We start from the raw sequence: 17,977 nt of genomic DNA on the forward strand, positions 1-17,977 counted from the left end.
GATGGTGCGTTTAAAATTCAAGGCAACTAACTCTATTTATTGACGAAGTTAAGAACAAAACTGTTATGAGCGCCTTTATTTTGCTAGCCGCTGCTAGCTCCACTAAGCGGGCTGGTCTCACCAAGGAGAAAAATATGAATTTTCCAGACCTTTCTATGTGTATGATCGTGTGGCAGACATAAAGAAATGATACTCACTCACTATTTGTATGTCTATGACCTATAATTTTTTCTGTTATAAAATGAAATTATCACTTTTTCACTCCCTAAGGGGTGGAATTTCATATAAATATGTGGTCTATGTGTTAATCCAGGTAATGAGCTCGCTGTAGGCGGGGAAGGTTGATCAAGTGTTAATTGATCAGCTATCGACCGGGGTTGAAAAATATAAAATTATATTAAAAATTATGGGTTGGTGATATAAGGGTGAAAATTTAGGATTGTATGTATTTTTGTATGTTGTATCATAAAAAAATAGAAATTAAAAATTTTGTCTAAAAAATAAAAAAAAAAATTAGGGGTGGACTACCCTTAACATTTAGGGGGATGAAAAATAGATGTTGGCCGATTCTCATAGATACCGGATAAGCACAAAAAATTTCATCAAAATCGGTCAAGCCGTTTCGGAGGAGTATGGCAACGAAAACTGTGACACGAGAATTTTATATATAAGATAGATTTAAATTATATTTATGTTTGGTTTTATTTCCAGTTAAAGGCTCAAGTTCGTGACAGTAAATGTTATGATTTTTATATACCTATTTATTATTATTGTATATTATGTTTTACACAATGATTTCAAAATAAAAAAAAATCATCATCCGCGTATGTTTGTGTTCTCTGTCATAATTTATGGATTAGTACGTAATATGCCGAAAGTTTTCATGTTAGATGGTTTGTTCGTATTTTATGTCTAATTGTCAAACATATTTTCTTACAGTGACTGGAGTAACATTTTATTTCCCCGGGATAACATATTTCCGTTTAGTTGTAGCAATTGGCAGCGCAAATCATCTTTTAAGGCCCCCACGCACGATCATTTGGACTGACCAGTCCGAACTGCCACGTGTGTGCGAACAGCGTCTCGCCAGTCCAAACTGTCAGTCCATCAGCTGAGTGTCGCGGCAGTCATCTTTGTTTGTACTCTTTGCTTACTTTTCATTTTTTTTCTTTTTTTTCTCCCCTAACCAAAACCGCAACTTCAATAGCAACAACTAAAGTTTCTTCTTCCGTATTCCACGATAGAGCGATTCATTCATCAGCAACAGCAACCACAAGGGCTGATAGTATTTGGAGAAGGCTTCAGTTCAGTCCAATCTGAACTGGAAGCTGGATTGATCGTGTGTGTGTGTGTGTGGGGGGGGGGGGGGGGGGAGGTTGTTTTTAAAGTAACGATGTTCCCCAACACAGTGGTCGACACTAGGGAAATCCGCTATGGTTCATGTCGAATCTCGGGCAAGTTGGCCAGAGACGCTCGTGGATGTTTGTCTAAGGCAGTTTCGGAAATAAGGAAAATGGAAAAAAAAGGGGGGGGGGGAGCGGATCGATGCCCGCTAGTTGATCAATAGATCGATAAGCATTCACAAGCGTCGCGCCGAGTCGTTAGAAGTGGCTACGAGCGGACAGCCCGCCATCTTAGACCGTTACTTTCATTATTACTCGCCGTCTCTGTTCAGTACGTAATAATAAGAACATTTTGATGAACAATAAGTTCGAAAAAAAATGGTTTGTTCCCAGTGCCTCGCAGTAGAATAGTTATCAAAACAACATGTATCGATGACACGACCAAGTTTACAATTCAAAAGAGATTAACCTCCATCATTTTGTGTTTTGAACAGTATTTAGCCGTAGCTTGCCGATCGAGTTGATTTAAACAATCAAAAGCGATAGAAACGATTAAAGTGGCGTAAAACATTAAGGGTGAGGATATTAAGACATGGCATGTAAGTTACATCACGTTGCAACATGACACGTGGTAAATTGTGAACCGCACAGAGATGTATTCTTCAATAATAAGTGATGGACCGTGGTAAGGGGAGACAGGGGTGGTATAACCCATCCTGATGTTATTTAAACAATTGGCAAAATATCAGTGAAGTCTGTGTGTTATTGTGAGGGAAACCACTGTAAGCCCATTTCAGTGTTTTGGTTCAATAGTAATAAATACACGTGTCTTAAAGTTATGTTCTTTTCCTATTTATTTTGTCACAACTTCCCCGCAGAAAAAAAATTCCTGAATCCGTCACTGTCAATCAGTTTTTTTTTTTTTTTTAACTTTTAATTTGAGTCGAGGTAACGTGGAAATACACGAGTAAACATTAATACTTTTTTTGGGCAGATGTTGTATATTCATTGTTGGTCTACGCACGTGTCTGACCGTAAGTAGTAAACTATCAGCAGTCCTGACCTGGACTTGGTCGCGCGGTGTCAGCGCGCGTCGCTGTGACTCAAGTAGTGCGCTGAGTAGCGCGATCATACTCAGCCCGGTGTTCCGAAGGGAAGCCTTCTTTTCACAGACGAGATAGCCAAAACCCGAAGTTTCCCCGAAGTTCATGTTTTTTTCCCCGTATCTTTAATGTAGCTATCCTAACCAAATCAACCGTCCACAATGTTTTAAAGTATTTATAATGTAGCTAACGTAACCTAATTGACCATTAGTATCCTTTTGTCAACACCGCCATATTTATTTACAATGAACAAAAAAAAAAAAAAAACAACCGATGATGCACGATCGGGAGTTTGGCTCTCTCGTCTGTGAAATGAAGGCTTCCCACAGGTAAGTCACGGATAGGACACCAAAATCCGTTACCTAAGAACAAGGGACTGGCCGTAGGGATGGTCTGGGAATACGGTACAGGCGTACCATATTAATCAATTGTGCCCTTGTGTTTATTGTCTCATCGTGGTCGCGGGAGACGGCGTGGAGCTGATTTGCGAGGACAGGGGGGGGGGGGGGGAGACAGTACCAGCTCGCGGCAGGGGACGCACCACAACGCCGAAATACACTAACGCCGAAAAAATGTCATTGCAGGGCTGCTACAAAGGTTAGGTTAGGTTAGACTAGGTTAGGTTAGGCTAGGCTAGGATAGCAAAGGTTAAGTTTGGTTAGGTTATATTACGCTAGGTTATTTTAGGTTAGGTAAGGTTAGGTTTGATTGTGGTATTTCGGCGTTAAGGTACATTTAAGAAACACACACAAATTAATTCAGTTGTTATTTCGGCGTTGTGGTACACAGCAGTTTTCTAGCTGTCGGGCGTTGTGTGGTCAATTTTGACATTCGGCGTTTTGGTAACGACCCGACGCGGCAACGTCCGTCACGTTTCCGCGCCCGGAGGGAAGGGAGTTGAGCGCGCTCAGCAGGGAGCGAGTGTACCAGACCCTGGCGCCCTCGCCGCTACCTTTAACAAATCACATCGGGCGGCTCATGCTAGTTCAGCGCTCCCCCCCCCCCCCCTGGTGTGTTTGCACAATGCCTCCCTCTCCTCCCCCCTCCATTCATTCAACCCGGGGGGCTATTGTTTCGCCCGCCGACCGCTAGGGGCGCGGCGAGCGCTCATCCCCGGCGCATACGCAGCTCGCAGATAAGGCGAGCACACACACGCACACACGCCCGCCATCTTGGGATTTATCAGGCACAGAGCTGAAGTTTGCTTTGCAACGTGCGTGTGTGTAGCTTTTTATAGCGCACGGCCTCTGGGGCATGTTGAGAGTGTGACTTAATACGTAGGCCTGATGCATTAGAGTTGCCCGTTAGTTTTTGCAGACTTCACTCTATCCCGGGCGAACAGCGACAGTTGTGCTTCGGTGAAAAATTCACTGATTCATGATCGGCTACGTGAAACCCCTGTTTTGTTTTGTTTTGTTTTGTTTGTTTGTGTTACAATATTCAGTTTTCGGAAGTCTTTAACGTTCATTGGAATTCGCGTCAAAAAAGAGTGACGGCTTAGGTTTTTATTAATTAAGCTCTCTCTGTAAGCAGCAAGTACAATGTACTTGTACAATGTCTAACGGGTTAGCCTGTGGTTCGACACTTATTTGACTGACCGTTCCTCATTGGCCCAGAATCTTCCATACGAAACTGTGAGCCAGTGGCAGAAGCAGAAAATTTTTTTTATGAATTTTACTTAATCAACAAGTGAATTTTTCCTGTCTCTTTCTAGAGTCATTGCGGGAAAATAAGTTTATAGTAAATTATAAAACATATTACATGGCGGGGAAAAACTTAACTGTTCAAACTTAAAAAAGGTTTTTCGCCACCCTTGTATGTAATTTTTTTTACATACTAATGTAGTAGTCGTTCGCTTGCATCTGTATCGGCTGCTCTTGTATGTTCTGAATAGCTACCGTAATGTTTTATTTTCGATAGTTAATTCAAACATAGTATTTTTGTCAATTATAATCGGTTTGCTTTGGTTTGCTAGTGGTGTGAATGGCCGTCAACATCCCGAATACACCGGTGTGACTAGGTCGCGAAGTGGTGTTCGAGTCCACATCCTGGGGTGACTTTCAGAGTAGTCATTTCTGAGGCGAGAATCTACTCCCTGTTTCATCCGCGGTCGACAACACAATTGCGCCCAGTCAAACATTCCCCTCCGTTCTGCAGGGGAATAATTTAGAAAAAAGTAGCACCTAAAATATTTTATTGCGACACTGCAGGTAATATAATGTTAATTTTCTTATTCATTGCGAATTAGATTTTCTAAATTCATGTTTGTCATGATATCGAGCACTAAAATCTTTGCTAGAATATAAATTACGCACAGTTATTAACGTAGTGTATTTGAAATACACGTCAAAACAAGAGTTCCCGGAAATGAATTTTTTTTTTTACCGCTGGAGACGCTTCCGCGCAGCTTATGTACTCTGGATCTCTTGTATGTGGAATGCCATATTGGCATGTACTCTGGATCTCTCGTATGTGGAATGCCATATTGGCATGTACTCTGGATCTCTTGTATGGTGAATGCCATATTGGCATGTACTCTGGATCTCTCGTATGTATAATGCCATATTGGCATGTACTCTGGATCTCTCGTATGTGGAATGCCATATTGGCGATTGCGCACACGGTTCTACGTATCATCCTGGGAAGTTGCGAACGAGTTAACTCTGTCCTGTTCTAAGAGATATTAACACAATGTTCCGGCAATTATTCTCTAAATAATTACTTCGTTGAATAACCAGATGCGTTTGGGCCGCCGGGTTTAGGTTGGGGTTGCGGGGGAGGGTGAAAGAGGAGTAAGACCGCGCGATGCCCCGGTAGGTGTTGGTGGTGGGGGGTAAATGAGGGGAGGGGAGGGGAGGCAGTCGTTATGGGCAGGACTCGCGCGAGTAAACATTAGCAGCGCGGAGAGAGTTAATGCGGCCATTTAAATGCGGTTTTTAAACAGCGGCGCGAGTTCGCAGCGGTCCGCAGTCCCATTGGCGCGGCTGTGGGGGAGGGGGGAGTGGCTGCCCGTTACGCCCGTCAGTAGCATACCTTCCTCGCGCTGCTGTCTTCTGCTGTCTTCTGCTGTCTTCTGCTGTCTTCAGGGCGGCCCGTGATCAGCTCACGCCGTGTTGTTTTTTAGCACCCAAACAGTTAATATTTCATTAAAAATCTTGGATGGGTTATTATAAATACAACGTATGCACGCATTTCATGCTCTTTCGCAAAATTAAGTCATTGGTATGTCGGAAAATAATCTTCAGCACTTATTTCCTATTTATTTACATTATTAGCGAAAATTTTTACTGCACTAGATTTCCCATGAAATATATATATATATATATATATACATATATATATATATATATATATATACACATACACATACATATATTTATGTCTCCATGAAAAAAAACCATTCAGTGGTGCCAACTATCGACATGAAAGTTGGCACCACTGAATGTTTTTTTTTTCATGGAGAAGTTTTTTGGTGTGATTCATTTTGCTGTAACTCGCCACTAGACGGCGCTGCAGCCAATCAACTTCTGTACCGCTGAACCGATCGACATGTAAAAATTTTTTAACGTTCAAATTAACTAAAAATTACCATCTACATCTGATTTCGAAAAAAAAAAAATCAGTTCCCTTCAACCTGTGTTCAGCCCGGGTGACGCCGGGTGCTGCAGTTGGTAGCATATAGAAGCAAGCGTGTGTGTTTAGTGCTTTTATGACGATGTGCGGTTGGTATGCGTGCGTGCGGTTGTGTATGTAGATAATCGAATATTCTGTAATTGGACTTTATTTTGTTTTATTATGCTCATTGTTGTGCTCAGTTAATAACTACTGGAGTAACTGGGACAAAACAAAGCATAAATTCCCGGTAAAGATTCCGAACCCTGTATTTCTGCGAGAACACTTGTTTTGTAGTGATGCAGTTGTTTACACGCAAATTATGTACCAATATACAAATACCTGTAATTTTTACATGATTTAAATCTGTTCCATTTATAACTTAAATAATTGGTTGTCTGTAAAGTCGGTTTACGGACGATAGTTTAACGGCACAACGTCATAACAAAACATTGAAGAAATGATTGCATAGTTTTATGAACAAAATTGAATAATTTTTATTGAATTATCACGCTTTTGTATGGATAAAAATGAGTGAAATGAAATCTACAATTTAATTGATAAATTTACTTTTATTTGCACTCATTAATTCAAACATGTTTATTACTTTAACGAAGAGATTATTTTAACTATAACTTTTATACATGTTTGCTATTTAACTTCTTCCAATCTGTGTTATTCTAACGGGACAATGAGTCATCCTTTTTCGTGCGTGCAGCCGGCGTTCATCGATTTATTAGACGTTGTCACGTCAAACAAAATACGTACAATGCTCATTTGTAGTGAGCTGTGAGCTCAAATGTCATTCAATTGTCTCTGCGTCACAGCGTTTTGGTCCAGCAGGCGATGTCCGAGTGAACAAACGTGCTCAGTGCACAGGTTCTGCGAAGGGCTAGCAAAAGTTAAATAACTTCCTGGTAGAGACCGGAAAAATTTGCGAATTCATTTAGCGATAGGCTAAAATACAAATAGTTATACCTCAGTGCTGCCTCTGCTATTGGCTCACAACTCACCTGGATGACTCTGGGCCAATGAGAAACACCCGACCAAAGCTTTATACGAATCACAGGCTGCTACTGTTGGACGTCTCACAAGACAGCAGCCAATGAGTGGGTGACATTTGACCGAGTGCACGTAAAACTATGGAGTTCATCCTGCAGGTCATTGAACCCGCGAATTTTTCCGGTCCCTACTTCCTGGGTTTAAACACGTGTTTTCATGCGCGTGGGCGAAAGAAATATGTCCACGTTTGGGGCACGATTCACATTAAGAATCGTTAAACCTCGTTCGTCGGAACGTTCCCGGATACCACACAAAACCCCATTATGTCGCTCTCGACGCGATTACGGCTTGTGCCGATATCGGGAAACAATGAAATTTGACCCTACTCCGTTTCCCGAACTCAATAATCACTTTACCATTGAACGCACAGATACTGCTGTTTGGTTTTGAAAAAAAAAAACAACGAGATTAGGCCATTTTAATTAGTGGATGGCAATGTTGTAATCACGTAATTAGTTTTCCTTGTAATTCACCAATCATGGCGAAGCTAAAGTTTGCACACATTTTGAGATATGTTTTTAAAATTGAATTCTGCATCCCAGTAACAGTAAGGAGGGTGCAATTTGTGATCATTAATTTTCTTGGATCAATTGCTGTACGCATTCAAAATAAAGTGAAGCCACATAGAAATATTGTTTTTTTTATAATCTCCTGTTGAAGCTGACATTGTAATGAACGCTGTCTTGAGAGACTTGCTCTTATTGAAGGTGGGTTGCTGCAGTAACTTATAAAGTAACTGCAGTTACTTACTAAGTTACTACAGTATCTTACTTATATACGTACAATGTGGTGCTTCGGGGTTGATGGTTGGTGGGCCTGTGAACTAGTGGCCGCCTTCACTCTTGCAAACAGACTGTGACTGCCTCACGTAGTCGCCGACGGATTGTACAGTCAAGCCCAAGATTTAATTTAGTTGCGTTTTTTTTTGTTTACAAAACATCCGATGACTTTTCCATATCGAGGAAGCAAGCGTGATCTTTGACTGAGGGTCTATAATTGGCCCACATTCCTCCAGGTTAACAGCGAACCAATGGCAGAAGTTGCATAAAAATACAATTATTTGCAATTTAGCATATCGCGAAATTAATCCGCGAATTTTTCCGGTCTCTAGTGATGGCAAGAGAAATTTTTAGAAATATATCGTTGCAATCTCTGCATACTCCAAATATTTTTTTACAATTTTTAAACGTATGTACTCATTTGGTTTCGGCTGTTTTAAACGTGTTGTTGATTCTCTTTTAAAAATCAACCCGTCTCAAATAGCTCATTCCCTCCGCCATCGCTGTAGATGCACACATCTAGTGGGTTTGTGCGAGGAACCAGGGTACTCGGCGGTCCAGCGGAAGATTTGCTCTCCGGCGGGTGATGGATGATCAGGGGAAGTGGTCTGGTTAAGGGTTGGTGGGCCGGGAGGGGGGATGCTACCCCTGGCTACCACGCTCGTGAGATTAGCAACGCCGCCATTCCGGACATTAATCTCCTAGGGCCGAGACTCGCGCCTGCGGCTGCTCGGGCAGGCAACCCGCCCGACACTTCCGTGTGGCGGGACTGCATACACGAAGTAGTGCAGGGGCGCCGCTTTCAGCTGGATATGGGATACACACACACCAACACACACACACACACATATATATTTTTGCGAACATAATCCCACCAGCAATTGGTTAGAATTTTTTTATAATCATGTATGTTCAGTAAGGAATGGCGCGATGGCTGTTTTATTTTCTTTGAGAAGCCATTGCCGAGGGGAAAGATGACAGTTGTGCATATTGCAGTCACGTTGCAGTCATGTTGCACTCTGGTGATCGGGTCGAGTCTCGTAAAATCACCCGACTGAGCTCTGAATATCTGCTGACGTCGTGGTCACCGCTAAAGCTTTTTTTAAACCGCGCCTGTAGTCAGCCGGTGTGTGTCACGCCAAGAATATTTTCCAGCGACACAAATTCCGGAGAGTTCTACAATGGGTAACTGTGGTTCCTGGGTTCTACCCTGAGTGGATTTTAATGTTATTGAATGGGGCCCTGTTTCCTACACGCTATCATTTCATCATCTATCGGATGGTACCGACTTTATTTAAGATGCAAATATTCCAATGACAGTCGCATCTTTAAAAAATGGTCGAGAAATATCATTCGTGTGTTTTAGTTCCCCAAAAGGCTAACGTTACTTATTTCACACAATTTTACACCGAATGGAATTTTGATTGACTTAAAGCCTTATTCATGTTGGATTACAGTTTTACTAGCAAAGGGTGCATACACGAGACTTGGCTCCAACTATCTCCGTCGTGCTGTAGCCAACACCGGACTCGAACCCAGCACATCACTCCCCTCCGTCCCACTTCCCCCACTCCAATGGGCAGCCTTTCCTCACCTACCAGTGCCCCCTCCACCATTCCTCCTCCCTTCCCCTTTTTTTAGGTCGACAGTAGCGCCTCTTGTGGCATAGATTTAGTGGGGTATAAATAGGGCCGCCCGACCGGTCTTCCTCGCAGTCCTCGCTCACTAGGAGTAAGGCTGTCCATCTGCGTAGGCACGCTCTTTGGGATCATTTAGCTAGGTATATCTAGGTCGTCTGTTTGCTCGTGGAAACCGCACATGATTAACATGGGTCCCAGTTATGAATTATTCTTCGGTGTGAAGCTTGCTTACTCTGATGCACTCAGGCAGTGGCGTGAGCTCCGCCTCTGACTGCGTGTTGCGGGATTGTCGGCGTTTGAACTTTCTATCAGGCCGTGGGTGGTTGTAGGTCTTCCCTTCATTTGTTTAGATGCGTTTTCAGTCGCTTTACACTGACTTAGTGTTGTTTCTAATTCACTTAATCGGGTCCGTTTCATCCGTCATTGTGTGCCTACGTTCGATGTTAGATATTGATGGTTAATGATAGATAGAATCCTTAGTAATGATGTAATGGTGTATGCGTACACTCAGTTGGAGTAAAATTTACGTATTTAAATGTTGCTATTATAACATTTATATCGCAAGGTTTAACGTATATTCTTTTGAGAGGTGTTTTATGGGGTTCTGCTATACACGTCCTAGGGTTGATAATACTAATGTACCTGAGATTACGTAAGGGTGGATACGTAACATAGTTTTCTTATCCTGTGTTGTAATGAAGTTTTTGGTCGAGTTAATAAGACGTCCATTAATTTTGGATATGCACCTAAAGGCGAAACAATTCAAGTAAGACGATTCATTGTTACGTTTGTTGTTCAAAAAAATATCGTCATAACTATTCTTCATGTACCTAAGACTATATCTCTAAAAAACTTAATAGATGTGGTCACTATAAGCGTGTAAGATGATATAAAAAATACATGATTAAAGTTACATATATATGTCACGTTTTTAATCTTTCATTTCATAAAAAGATTACCTTAAATTCTTCAAAACAAACAGAGTACTGTATGCTAAACTAGCCTTCGCTAGTATTTTGCTCTGGTCACGTGTTATTTGTTCGCCCAGCTAATGTAATCAATCCGGGTGGTCCGGGGATTGGTTACAAGATCTGCGCTACTCTGCTGTCCGCAGCAGTAATCTGTTTGTTTCTTCTTTTTCATGGCTACATCGGATCGTGGAGACGGTGTTGGATGGGTTTATAGGCTTCATAAGCCTGAACTCATCCAATACCTATCGGAGAACGACGTGAGTACTGACGGTGCGGAAACCGTAACGGAGTTGCGAGCCCGTCTGGTCGCGCATTTACGCGCGTCCATAGTTGAAACGTCTGGCAACCCAGCCGGTGCCTTCTCTCCCAAGGTTCCCGCAGTAAGTGAGTTTACAGATCCGTATGCTCCCAAACTGTTCTTTTCTACATTAAAATGTCTACCATTGCTGGATAGCAACCATCCTAAAAAGGTGTTAGATTTCTTTTTAGAGGCGGATCGCCTACACAAGTTGCAATTGATTTCACAAGATATCTTCCTAAAGGGATTATTAACGAAATGCGCAGGGGTTTACGTAAATACTTTAACGGAGGCGATAGTGCAGAGGCAATCATATGCTGAATTTAAACATTCAGTCCTTCAGGCTGTTTGTCCTCCTCTTGTCATGGAACAGTGTAAACGAGATTATGTATTACGTTTACAGTCACCAGTTGAAAGTGTGTCTCAGTTTATAGATAGTGTGATAGCTTATGCCTTGGTTCTGGGGTTTCATTTTAAGGAAAGTGAACTCGTGGAGTTGATAATGGGCAACGTTTCGCCGGTCGCCATTAGTTTGTCAAGTATGTTGTCTCTTCCTCATTCTTTTGAGGAGTTACGTAAATGGGCGATTGCTGTTGACACTCGCATTCATGCTCAAAGCAGATTCACATGCGGTAACGAGTTCAATACATCATATAGTAAGGATGAGCATAAGAACGTTACACCAAAACGCCTTACATCCAATCTTAACACTAATGTTGTTGTCACCCAGAAGGGGCCTCCACCTATGGCTAATGTAAGTCCTCCTGTAGCCCAGACTACGGCGCGCAGTCCGGCGGCAGACACACCGCGTCATCAGGTACAGTCGGGGACACAATATTCTCACCGCCGGTGCGCGAACTGCACTCAATTCGGCCATGCTGTAACCGATTGTCAAGCTCCTAGGGTAGACTTTCACAACAGAACTTGTTTTAAGTGTAAAAAGGAGGGACACTACCGGGCTGCGTGTCCGGAAAACCGGTTTTGACGGGGCGTAAAAGAGGTCGTCGCCGTCGGTTCCTTCGTAAAGCCTCTTGTCAAAATCCGTGTTTACATTATGTACAAGTTAAACTCAAAGACTTTTTTTTTCCCGCATTAATTGATACGGGCGCTACCCGATCTGTGGTGAGTCAACAATTTGTGAATGCTCTCATGAAAATGAAATGCTTTTCGTCTACGTCTTTTATACAGCAACCTATAAATATGTGTGTGGCTAACGGTAACGTTATTTCGTCAGACAAGTCTGTGATTTTACACATAAAATTGAAACACTTTTCCTGGTCATGGAGTTTTGCTGTGGTGGATGGCATATCTCCTGAATTCATTATCGGTCTGGATTTTTTAAGTCATGCCCGAGCTGTGATTGATTTGAGTCATCATGAATTATGTTTTGACTTCGCGCCCACTTACAAAATTCCGTTGCACGCCAGACAGCAAGAGGACACCGTGTTTGTATGTCCTGATGTAGACAGTGAAATACCGAGATGTAAACTAGATGAAGTGATCGCCCAGTATCCCGACGTTATTACTAAAAGGATTGGGAAGTGCGATGTCCTTCCATACCGGTTTTACCTACGTGATGAAATACCAGTCCGCAGTAAGTGCTATCAAGCGTCTCCGCCTAAGTTACAGGCCATGCGTGAAATTATTGATAAACTTATTAAGGAGAATGTTATTGTGCCTTCGACTTCCGACTTCAGCACTCCTACTTTCCTTGTACGCAAGAAAGACGGTGTAAGTTGGCGCCTTGCTCATAATTATATTCCGCTCAATAAGAAAATAGTTTACCAGGATGTCTACCCTCTTCCGACAGTAGAGTGCGCTCTTCAGCATTTAGGTAAAGCAAAATATTTTTCTACAATAGATTTAAACAACAGCTTTCACCAGATTTTACTTCACCCTGCTTGTAGAAGATATACTGCCTTCTCCACTCCTTTCGGGCACTTTGAATTTAATAGATTACCCATGGGAGTCACATTTGGAAGTCAAGCCATGAGTAGAGTCATTGATCACATCCTGGCAGATATAAAATACAAATTCGTATTCAACTATATTGATGATATTATTATTTATAGCAACTCCATGAAAGAGCATATCACCCATGTTACTGAAGTTTTAAATAGATTAAGAGCGGCCAACCTCACGATAAATCCAAAAAAGGTGGAATGGGGTAAAACTTCAGTTATGTTTTTGGGCTACGTTTTGCACCAGGGTGAATTGCATATGAATCCGGATAAAATAGCACCTATCATTCATTTTCCCAGACCAATTAATATTAAGGGTGTTCAACGTTTTTTAGGGCTAATTGGTTATTATGCTAGGTTTATTCAAAATTATGCTACAGTGTGTGCTCCTTTAAACCATTTAAGAAAAAAGAATGTCAGCTTTACATGGGGTGACGAACAAGAGGAGGCCTTTCAAAAGTTAAAAAACCTAATAACGTCACCACCGGTCTTGATACTTCCTGACTTCAGTAAAACTTTCGCTGTCCAGGTGGATGCCTCTAGTGTAGCGGTAGGGGCAGTTCTGGGACATGTTGAGCAGGGTAATTTGAGACCGATAGCATTTGCCAGTAGGACACTGTCGGAGACTGAACGTCAGTTCGGTGTATATGAGAAAGAAGCCCTAGCCTGTCTTTTTGCCTTAGAAAAATTTGAGTCATATGTGGATAATCGAGAATTTGACCTATACACAGATAACCAAGCCCTAAGCTGGTTATTCAATCATCCCCATCAGTTAGGTAAACTAGGCAGATGGATCCTACGCCTATCCAAATTTCGGTTTAATATTCATCATATACCTGGTAAAGATAATATTGTTGCCGACACGCTTTCACGCATGTTCAACCCCGATGAATTTGAAATTAAAAAAGAAAATAATAGTATTATGGCTCAGATACACGCCTTTCAGTTATTCCCAGAATCATATTTAAACATCCGTCAATATCAAGATGAAGATTCCCTATGTCTAGCGATTAGGAAGGATTTGCATAGTAAGAGAAATGTTCCATATATCATCGACCAAGGCTTAATATATTTTACGGGTAAGATAGGAAAGGCAAAAAAGGCAGTTGTTCCCAAGGCGTTACGTCCTATGATCATGTGTTATTTCCATGCTTCTGCCATAGGATGCCATCTAGGCATCGAGAAAACCATCCAACGTATTTCAAAACATTTTTTCTGGCCCGAAATGAAACAAGATATTAGAGGATATGTTAGAACTTGTGTTGATTGTCAAATGTCGAAGCCTCCCCACAATGCCAAAAAAGGCCTTTATGTCGCCGACCCTCCCATTGCTCCTTGGCACTGTATTCACGTTGATATTTTCGGCCCGTTGTCTCGTTCAAAAAAAGGAAACATATGTGTGCTAGTGGTTATTGATATATTCACTAAATTTGTAATATTACTGCCCCTTCGCAATATGAAAGCAGAAACCATAGTTAAGAGTTTGACAGATAATGTGTTTAAGTTATTCGGACCTCCAAACATAATAGTGTCTGATAATGCCCCATACTTTCAGTCCTCTGTGTACAAGAATTTTACCTTTCAGTGGTCGGTCAAACCTGTGTATAGTTCGCCATATTTCCCTCAGGGCAATATGGTGGAGCGTGTTAATAAGGTCTTGAAAGGAATCCTTACATCTTTTTACCGGGTTGATCAGACTCTGTGGGATTCCGATTTGGCATTTATAAACATTGGGCTTAATTCATCGATTCATTCAGCGACAGGTTTCCCTCCCTGTGTACCTTTCTTAGGTAGAGACTTGTCCCATCCACTCCTAAACCAATGGGGTCTTCCTCCCATCGACTCCAGCTTAGATGCCAGTTCGCTTAATCGAGTGTTGGATACTGTTTCCTGTAACTTGGAAAAAGCGCGCCACGATGTAGCCATGTCATATAATAGAGACAGATCTGATCATACGTATAAAGTAGGTGATTTGGTACTTGTAAGATGTTACAAACTTCCTAATCTTGCTTCTCAGATAAATTCTAAACTTATACCCCCCTATGAGGGACCGTTCATTGTGGAGCGATTCCTCGGGGTTAATACAGTCCTTTTAAAATGTGTTGATAATCCTAGGAAATTTCGTAAGGCCCATGTAGCTCAATTAAAATTCTTTTTTCAAAAGTAAGGTACGGTGTGAGTAGGCTGTAGAATTAGGTTGTTTAGTTTTTAAGGTTCTGTTATGTTGTGTGCCCAGTTGTTCTCTCTCCTCCCCCTTGTTTCAGTTGATCGCGATCGTCCTTGTCTGTGTCCTTCGTCCTTCCCTTGTGCTGCTACTCTGGAATCATGTCGCGTTGGATCTTGCGGTGGGTTCGAGCGGAGCCTTCTGCCCGGACTTGGGCTACATCCTCTCGGAGCGTACCTCGTCTGCCTGCAGTTGAAAATATCCGATCGTCGCCTGCTCAGTGTTGGTGTCGTGAGTAGACACCAGTGGAACCTCATCTCTGGACCTCGCCGTGCTTCGACTAAACAACGCATCTCGGGGGCATCTGCAAGAGTTGTGCCACCCGCATATACTTCGGCCTGAAGAGGGGTATTGTGGGACGGTTTGGTCGTTTTGGTACCCTCACCCCGGCCGGTCTTAGCCTTGGATAGTGTCTAGTGTCTCAGCCATCAACAAGTATTAAACATTCTCTTCTACATTCTACTGTCAACACTCTTTTAGAGACCTGTCCGTGCTTTTTTGAGACTTAACATTTTCGCTGGCAAGAGGAACTTATGGAGGGGGAAGTTGTAGCCAACACCGGACTCGAACCCAGCACATCACTCCCCTCCGTCCCACTTCCCCCACTCCAATGGGCAGCCTTTCCTCACCTACCAGTGCCCCCTCCACCATTCCTCCTCCCTTCCCCTTTTTTTAGGTCGACAGTAGCGCCTCTTGTGGCATAGATTTAGTGGGGTATAAATAGGGCCGCCCGACCGGTCTTCCTCGCAGTCCTCGCTCACTAGGAGTAAGGCTGTCCATCTGCGTAGGCACGCTCTTTGGGATCATTTAGCTAGGTATATCTAGGTCGTCTGTTTGCTCGTGGAAACCGCACATGATTAACATGGGTCCCAGTTATGAATTATTCTTCGGTGTGAAGCTTGCTTACTCTGATGCACTCAGGCAGTGGCGTGAGCTCCGCCTCTGACTGCGTGTTGCGGGATTGTCGGCGTTTGAACTTTCTATCAGGCCGTGGGTGGTTGTAGGTCTTCCCTTCATTTGTTTAGATGCGTTTTCAGTCGCTTTACACTGACTTAGTGTTGTTTCTAATTCACTTAATCGGGTCCGTTTCATCCGTCATTGTGTGCCTACGTTCGATGTTAGATATTGATGGTTAATGATAGATAGAATCCTTAGTAATGATGTAATGGTGTATGCGTACACTCAGTTGGAGTAAAATTTACGTATTTAAATGTTGCTATTATAACATTTATATCGCAAGGTTTAACGTATATTCTTTTGAGAGGTGTTTTATGGGGTTCTGCTATACACGTCCTAGGGTTGATAATACTAATGTACCTGAGATTACGTAAGGGTGGATACGTAACATAGTTTTCTTATCCTGTGTTGTAATGAAGTTTTTGGTCGAGTTAATAAGACGTCCATTAATTTTGGATATGCACCTAAAGGCGAAACAATTCAAGTAAGACGATTCATTGTTACGTTTGTTGTTCAAAAAAATATCGTCATAACTATTCTTCATGTACCTAAGACTATATCTCTAAAAAACTTAATAGATGTGGTCACTATAAGCGTGTAAGATGATATAAAAAATACATGATTAAAGTTACATATATATGTCACGTTTTTAATCTTTCATTTCATAAAAAGATTACCTTAAATTCTTCAAAACAAACAGAGTACTGTATGCTAAACTAGCCTTCGCTAGTATTTTGCTCTGGTCACGTGTTATTTGTTCGCCCAGCTAATGTAATCAATCCGGGTGGTCCGGGGATTGGTTACAGTGCAAATTACTCTATTTTCTTGTAGATGCTCTATGTGGTACTATGTTGATATACCGTGTCAGAAGTTTCGAAATATTTTTGCATGCTTGTGTTAGTCACGAAGGGCAATGAGGTTTAATTTTTTCACAGGTACAAAGTTTACACCGTGAGAAATTATAGTTAATTTACGGAACTTCAAACTAAGAAGGAAACTTATAATGAAACGAAGTGTTTTTTGAAGTTCGAGACGGATGTATCTTTGTATAAATGACGCAGGATTGCATTTTTCTAATTCTGTGCTCCGTGTTTAGCAATGCAAGCAACGTGAACAAGGATTACATGCGAGTGGAAGGAAAAAACAAATATTGTTTCTGCTAAACGTATGTAGTTATTACATGTTTTGTTATCACTGCACATGAACTCTCGCGATATGGTCGGCAGTCTTTCCAGTGAGATGAGCCAAATATGAAGTAAACAGATTCTCCAATTCTTTAGAGCTGAAACGATAAAAAAAAAAAGTGAGATAAAATACAAAATATTTCATTACCAATTCCAACATAAAGTCTTAAAGGTTAATTAGGGAAAAAAACACGTACGTAAATGTAAAACAAATTACTGTAGTCATTATTCGATCTCTACTGTTAAACAAGAAATCCTAAATTATTTTAACTAATTAATTATTAAAATAAAACAGCAGCTGGGTGAGAGCGGTGGTAGGGTGCAGCGCGCAGGTTTGGGACACGCCTTGTGATTGGCCGCTTGGTTTAGTAGGCGCCGCGGCAGTGAAGAGAGCTGCAGAGCCGCTACATCCTGCTAAAAGAGTTGCAGTCTGCCGACCCCTGGCCTGGCTGAACATTTGTGACAGCGTAGAACGTCTTCCCACGAAAGTTAAACATCTCCGCACAATGTCTTAGACTTTATACTAATTACCGGGGAAAAAAAATAATTCGTGGCTGTAAGGGTTCTAGCACGGCAAGTGTTTTCCTTGGAGCGCTTCAGAAAGCCCTAGAAGAGGATTTACGATCCTTTCTTCTTTCACGGAATAATTAATTGCGTCTGTAGTGCCTCTATTCACCTCGTAAAGAGAGCAGGAAAAAAAAAACGGATGTTTCGATAAAGTTTGCAGTTAAGGCAATTTGGAGAACCCAGAGTAAGTGTTTTGTTTTGATTTTTGTGTTAATTCCTTTATTATTTAAGGGAGTATGCCCGGTTACAGGTTATTTCATACTTACGTTCCAACGA

At 41.9% G+C, this 17,977-nt stretch overlaps 1 protein-coding gene across 5 annotated transcripts in view; it reads left to right on the plus strand.

The window, feature by feature from the left end:
- Positions 1-17,977, plus strand: part of LOC134539021 (putative polypeptide N-acetylgalactosaminyltransferase 9) — a 356,313-nt gene that overhangs the window by 217,945 nt on the left and 120,391 nt on the right. Inside the window, exon 1 of one of the 5 annotated variants that reach the window (XM_063380692.1) lies at positions 10,804-10,890. The exons of the other annotated variants lie outside the window; for them this stretch is intronic. The gene's annotated coding sequence lies outside the window, so the exon portion shown is untranslated. Of the gene's footprint in view, positions 1-10,803; positions 10,891-17,977 lie in introns of those variants that run through there. 5 annotated transcript variants of the gene reach the window in all.

The sequence above is a fragment of the Bacillus rossius genome, chromosome 14 (assembly GCF_032445375.1).
Source record: "Bacillus rossius redtenbacheri isolate Brsri chromosome 14, Brsri_v3, whole genome shotgun sequence".
In the NCBI taxonomy this organism is placed as follows: domain Eukaryota; kingdom Metazoa; phylum Arthropoda; class Insecta; order Phasmatodea; family Bacillidae; genus Bacillus; species Bacillus rossius.